We start from the raw sequence: 8010 nt of genomic DNA on the forward strand, positions 1-8010 counted from the left end.
TCCCAAGCGCTATAACAAGCCATCTCGTGGCATAAATCAATCAGGCCCTCGGCCTCACTCAGTCATAAATCAATAACAATATGCTGCGGCGTGCAGCCCGATCCCATAATCATCCTCACAATTAGGCCCTCGGCCTCACTCAGTCATCAATCTCTCCAGTCTCTCGGGCTCAAAATGTCATGAAAATCAGCCCAAAAATGATGATATAATGTATCAATAATAACAACTGAGACTGAGATATTATATGAATAAATGAATATGACTGAGTATGAAATATCAATGAAATCAGTGAGATGACAGCAATAAACGACCACTATGGGTCCCAACAATATCGGCATAAAGCCTAAACATGATATCTAACATGATATACAGCTCAATTTACTTATCACATGGTGAAAACACAGATATCAACAAAGTAGGATCACTACACAGTGTCCTGGAAACAACATAGTCACCATTCACAGGGTTCACGCCCACACGCCCGTCACCTCAACATCAATCACATAACACATAATTCGGGGTTTCATACCCTCAGCACTAAGTTTAAAAGAGTTACTTATCTCAAACCGTGCATTTCTTTACTCCGCTATGCCCTTTCCTCGTAAATCGGCCTCCGAACGCCTTGAATCTAGCCACAATTAATGTGATTCAGTCAATACAATTTGTAGAAATTAATTTCATGTGAAAATATTAATTTTTCACAAAAATCCAAAATTTAACTAAAAATCGCTCGTGGGGCCCACATCTCGGAATCCGACGAAATTTACAAAATCCGACAACCCATTCAATTATGAGTCCAACCATACCAATTTTACTCAAATCCGACTCCAGATCGATGTTCAAATCTCAAAAATACGTTTTATGGAATTTTAGAAAATTCCTCCATTTCTCTTGAAATATCAATAATCTAACTCCAAAAATGAAGATTAATTCATGGAATATAATCACAAGGGAGTCAAGAACACTTAACCCAAGTTTTGTGGTGAACTTTTGCCTCTGAAAATCGCTCAAACCGAGCTTGGAAGTTCAAAAATGAAAGAAAACTCGGACTGCTCCGCTATACACTGTCCAGAATTTTTGCGGTACTGTTCACGTGTGTTACTGTTCACGGTACTGTTCACAGTGCTGTGAAAAAAATGCAGCAGCTTTTCTTCAAGTCTAAATCGATCCGTTAACCTTCCGAAATCCACCTGAGGCCCTCTGGACCTCAACAAAATGCATCAACCAATCCTAAAACATCATACGAACTTAGTCGATTTCTCAAATTACATTGAACATCTAAAACATGAATCACACCCCAATTCAAGCCTATTCAAAACTAACAAATTCCAAATTCTACATTCGATGCCGAAACCTATCAAATCAATTCCGATTGACCTCAAATTTTGAACACAAGTCATAAATGATATAACGAAGCTGTTCCAATTTTTAGAATCATATTTCGATCCCGATATCAAAAAGTCAACTCCCCGGTCAAACTTTCAAACTCAAATTTCCTCTTTTCTCCATTTCAAGCCTAATTTAACTATAGACTTCCAAAAAGAATTCCGGACACGCTCCTATGTCCAAAATCACCATACGGAGCTATTGGATTCATCAAAAATCCATTCTGGGGTAATTTACACATATTTTACCATCCGGTCCATTTATTCAACTTAAGCTTCCAAAACATGTATTGTTCTTTCAATTAAATTTTGAATCATCTGAAAACAAAACTTGACCACTATCGCAAGTCATACTATACAAAACGATGCTACTTAAGACTTCAAATAGCTGAACGGGATGGAAATGCTAAAAACGACAGGTCGGGTCATTACATCCTCCCCCACTTAAACACATGTTCGTCCTCGAACGTACCAAGAGTTGTTCCCAATGCCATTAAACTGACGTGTAGCCTTACCATGTACATACCCGGGGTTGATCCCACGTCACCCTATCCTATCTAGGTCTAATAACTCCACATAACTAAAATTTCTTAATTTGACCTGCCCTATAAGCCTTAGAATCCAAATTTCCAACCTCTAAAATTTCTTACAAGATCTGAACCTCACATCTATACACTGTATAATTTTGAACAAGTTGTACCAAGTCGTAACCATAACTCAAATACTCCAACTCAAATACCATATATCTCAATGCTCGTAGCAATGCTTTTTAATTACAGTAGTTGCTCAAATTAACCCGATGCCGGCAGTAAACCTCATATCAAAGAAGACCTCGTTCTAAAACCTTCGTACATCGCCAAAAATGAAAGAAACGTACAGGAACTCATAACCACTCACTAGATCAACATGTCATGGAGCTTTCTCTCGCTTAACAAGTACCATAGGCAATTGTTTATGCTGAATTCTAAATTATTTTTTCCAATACGCTGTAATCAAACATCATAGTACCCATTCTAGGTCCATTGATCTTATATTACCAAACACAACTATTCTAGATATTTCAGTGTAATCTTGCCTTTCCGGCACAGAAAATTATTTAAAACCAACAAATCAATTTCCGTGAGAAGACCATCTATGTGTGCATGCACATAATTTTCTCAAATTGTCCTGATCAGAAAATATCATATCATGTAGAGGAAGGAAGCGATTAATATGATATACGGTCAAGGAGATGCGATTTCCTCACCAATATAACTCAAGCCTCAACTGTGCAATTTGTGCACCCAAAAAAGAAAAATGTCTCAAAGAAGAGAATCGTTTCGCAAATTCAATAAGCATCACCACAACCGCAATGTTATGAGGTCATCATTCATAGTATAACCAAGATATATGAATCTAATAATAGTAACCAACTCTTCTATAGCTCACATTAACAACAACCGTACGAGCAACTCAGTTGCCAATAATATAATCCATATGTCATGGTCATAGGCCTCCTGTCCAAGCATATCATATAGGAGAAATCCAAAAGTACGCACGTATATGCTAAATGAAATAGGATTCTCATGCTCCTAGACTGACATAAATAACACGCTATACTATAGGCATGAGCAAATTGCGCTATCACAGCTCAAATCGGCAAGTTAACACAGAATTAGCAACAACCAAGTTTATTCTATAAATTAGCCTCTTTGTAACCTCAAATATAGCCAAGATAGTTCTCAACAAAGGTACGAATGCGAGAAACATTATAACTTTAAGCTTAACAGTCAACTCTAGGCATATCATAGCCTAAGCTTCTTCCCGAGCATGAATAATTACCCCGATGCTCGCACATGGGTTCAAACCTCACGTATATGTGCACTCACAACGAGTAGCTATAACAATCAATTAGCGCAGCTTGTGCCTCCACTGGGTTTATAAAATACTCACATCAAGCATGTCGCAATTCCCGAAATAGTATACTTCTGGGGACTCCTAGTCTCCAAATTCATAGAACACATGAATTACTGTAATTGATCCCAACTCCAGTACTCAAATGACTAAATCATCCCTCATGCACGACCATCCCACTAAAAATACTTCTAAAATTATTTTGTTCCACATAGCAATAATTTGAATATCCGCAGTCTATCATCCAAGTGAGAACTACAATACCAATGAAACATCTGTAAGTCAAAATACAATGTCCCTTCTGAAATGCACACCCATTCTCAGGAAATATCAAGCAGTAATAACATCGATCTAAATATCTAAAATTGGCCATGGTGTCCAAAATTTGTGTCTTTCTTTTCAAAACTGAACTACCACCTTATACATGCAATTCTCAATACCACATGACACACCACCCCTATTAGACCATCATACGAAAAGTACGAGCATTTCATATAAACTCTGGGTCACCAGTAGAATACATACCCGATTAGTTAAAAATCTTCCATCTGCTCCCTTCCAGGAGGAAATCATAATACACTATGCGTTCCTCACACCGGTAGAAAATATCCGGCTCAAACACTTTGAAATCTATTTGCACATAATCAAGATATCAAAAACGAATTCCTCTAACTCGACCAAGGCACATAGGTTACCAAACCCAAGAATATTGCCACCAAAACATCTGTAAAGCATCACCACATCATTATTATGGAAAAGAACTGATCATATTCATTATCGTGTTGATCCAACTTACTACCAAGCTATTCTATTTCTTTGATTCCTTTTCGAATTACCCTCAAGTCGACACTCTTACTTGACGTACACCATGAACATTACCCAAGCTTACTACTAGAGTTCCCAGCATAAAACCACACGGCCCTAAGGCCCATATGCCACTATATTCTTCTGAAGCACCCTCGTAAGTATTGCAACTGAAATGCCCACTCTGAAAGTACCTTATATGAATTTAAAATCGTTCTCTTACCTCCCTTACACTGGAATGTAGAACCTAGAGTCATACAGAATTACCACAAGTTTCAATACCATCCAATGCAAATAATTGATTCTAGCGGTGTACGAATCCGAAAAATTTTCAATTGTTACATATACATTTTTGAATCCATAAGAATTCTTTCAAGAGTCGTCTACTCTGCTCAAATCTAAATTGCACCGCCTAAACAAGCCATATGACACATGTCCCATTAGCACAACAACATTCAAGGGAGTAACCCTGCCTTAACACCACTGGTCGCATTCACGTTCCATGTGCATTACATTCTTCACAATTAATAACTTAATCATACCATGATTTTAATATACTCATAAAGCACAATATGACCCGTATTCAGGAATTTCATTATTCTAGTCTTCCCCGATCTCAAACTCTGCAGGTCATAACTAACCCATGAGTATGTTTCAAACCAAAACCTAAATTTAACATATAACCATCAAAATCGAATTGTCAATAGCAAGATCCCCCACTTGGCTCAAAGCCATAGATCAAACATTAAATAATTTTCTATACCCATATTCATTTACTGTCATAATACCGCAGTGAGACTTAACTAAATTCTTCACAATCTCATGCAACACAACCTATATGGTTTCTCAAATCGTCCACAAAGCTCACCTTCATTCTCGTGACAGTCAGGTCAACTTTCTTGACTAATTCAAATTCAAATTCCAATACCACTACCTTACCGGTAGTAAAGAAAAAAAAATTTCCACACAATATTGCAAGGATCACACATCTGTAGTTTACCTCGCAGGTGATAACCCACCTGTTTAGCTTCAAACTGGCATCTCTCTATGACCTTTCACAACCATAACTATTAGGCCATTAATTAATCTTTCTGAGTTTGGACTCACCAACAAGACATGAAAATTTTAATTTGTCCCACAATTTCACAACATGAAAGATCCTTCAACACATTCATAACTTGAGACTCTACGTCAAAATCGAGACATGAGTCATATACTCAAAAGTCCCTTTTTTCACTTTCAAACCATCTAAACACATCCCGCAGTTATCTCGTACTCATCATATCACCATTCAACCGCTCATCGAGCCACATATTTCAACTCATAAGGACACTACCGGACACATAAGTTCAATACACATGTTGTTACAACTAAAACTACCGAGCGTAAGTTGCGGTCTACACCTGGCCTCAACTCCTCCAAACTAGACCATCACCGAAACACAAACTACACATCTTGAATCTCGTTCATGGAATTACAATCCTTCAATGTACAACTGATACCGAGCGCTCACATGCACACACGCATGTGTGTAAGGAATTCAAAGAGTTACATTTCAAAGCTGAACCAATTCCGCACGATAAGGAAAGAAAGATGGGAGGTTTATCCTAAATGCCCTGTAGCCTCTCGAAGATAGGTATGGACATTATCATACCGATACACAAGACTCTACTAGACACTTGCTCATGACTTGTAGAACCTATGAACCTAGAGCTCTGATACCAACTTGTCACGACCCAAAAACTAACTAGTCGTGATGGCACCTAACCCATCCCGCTAGGTAAGACAACTCATCAAGTCCAATACAATATAACTTACTGAGAAAAAATAAATGATCTCTTATACACCTCCCCAGAACTGGTAGTACAAATCATGAGCTTCTAAGAATAGAGTTTACAAAGCTGATACGAAAAAAAATACATCATCTGTTTGACAAATATATAAACAGAGTTTAAAATTCTAAGGCTAGCATGAACAAGAGGGAGTTACAACAGTGACGCCGGTACATTTTCCAAGTCAGCTCCCATCAAACACAGCAATCCACATCCGAAATCTGCACGCAATGTGCAGGAAGTGTAGTATGAGTACAACCGACCCCATGTACTCAATAAGTAACAAACCTAAACTTAGGTTGAAAGTAGTGACGAGCTTGTACCAAGGTCAGAGACCACACTAATATTCAGTAACATCTCGTAACAATATAATTAAAGCATCATAAGGAATAACTCAATAATAAAATGCTCAGCTCGTTCACAGTTCAAAAAAATATTTTCTTTTCAAGTATAATAGTAAAACTCAATTCTTTTCACTGAAATCACCAAAATATGAGTAAGTCTGAAAACTATGATCTTTCCCATAAAACTTTCTTTCAAAATAAGAGATTTAATTTTTCAAATGAAATGAGGAAAGTACATCACTATGCCTATATTTCAATGTGCATGCCAATGCAATGCAAAATAGTGACAAAACCATATGCATACTCTTAGAGTATCAATTCACTCAGTCCTCCCTGTCACTCAATCCTCTCAATCACTCAGTCCTTCCAGTAACTCAATCCTCACAGTCACCCATGCCTCACAATCACTCAATCCTCCCAAGTCACTCGGCACTCGCACTCATTAGGTACCTACGCTCACTGGGAGTGTGCAAACTCCGGAGGGACTCCTTCAGCCCAAGCGCTATAACAAGCCATCTCGTGGCATAAATCAATCAGGCCCTCGGCCTCACTCAGTCATAAATCAGTAACAATATGCTGCGGCGTGCAGCCCGATCCCATAATCATCCTCACAATTAGGCCCTCGGCCTCACTCAGTCATCAATCTCTCCAGTCTCTCGGGCTCAAAATGTCATGAAAATCAGCCAAAAAATGATGATATAATGTATCAATAATAACAACTGAGACTGAGATATTATATGAATAAATGAATATGACTGAGTATGAAATATCAATGAAATCAGTCAGATGACAGCAATAAACGACCACTATGGGTCCCAACAATATCGGCATAAAGCCTAAACATGATATCCAACATGATATACAGCTCAATTTACTTAGCACATGGTGAAAACACAGATATCGCCAAAGTAGGACCACTACACAGTGTCCTGAAAACAACAGAGTCACTATTCACAGGGTGCACGCCCACACGCCCGTCACCTCAACATCAATCACATAACACATAATTCGGGTTTCATACCCTCAGCACTAAGTTTAAAAGAGTTACTTAACTCAAACCGTGCTGTTCTTACCTCCGCTATGCCCTTGCCTCATAAATCGGCCTCCGAACGCCTTGAATCTAGCCACAATTAATGTGATTCAGTCAATACAATTTGTAGAAATTAATTTCATGTGAAAATATTAATTTTTCACAAAAATCCAAAATTTAACTAAAAATCGCCCATGGGGCCCACATCTCAGAATCCAACGAAATTTATAAAATCCGACAACCCATTCAATTATGAGTCCAACCATACCAATTTTACTCAAATCCGACTCCGTATCAATGTTCAAATCTCAAAAATACATTTTATGGAATTTTAGAAAATTCTCTATTTCTCTTGAAATATCAATAATATAACTCCAAAAATGAAGATTAATTCATAGAATATAATCACAAGGGAGTCAAGAACACTTACCCCAAGTTTTGTGGTGAACTTTGCCTCTGAAAATCGCTCAAACCGAGCTTCGAAGTCCAAAAATAAAAGAAAACTCGGACTGCTCCGCTATACACTGTCCAGAATTTTTGTGGTACTGTTCACGCGTGTTACTATTTACTCATGTTACTGTTCACTCGTGTTACTGTTCACAGTACTATTCGCAGTGCTGTGAAAAAAATGCAGCAGCTTTTCTACAAGTCTAAATCGATCCGTTAACCTTCCGAAATCCATCCGAGGCCCTCGGGACCTCAACAAAATGCATCAACCAGTC

The sequence above is a fragment of the Nicotiana sylvestris genome, chromosome 3 (assembly GCF_000393655.2).
Source record: "Nicotiana sylvestris chromosome 3, ASM39365v2, whole genome shotgun sequence".
NCBI classification, from domain to species: domain Eukaryota; kingdom Viridiplantae; phylum Streptophyta; class Magnoliopsida; order Solanales; family Solanaceae; genus Nicotiana; species Nicotiana sylvestris.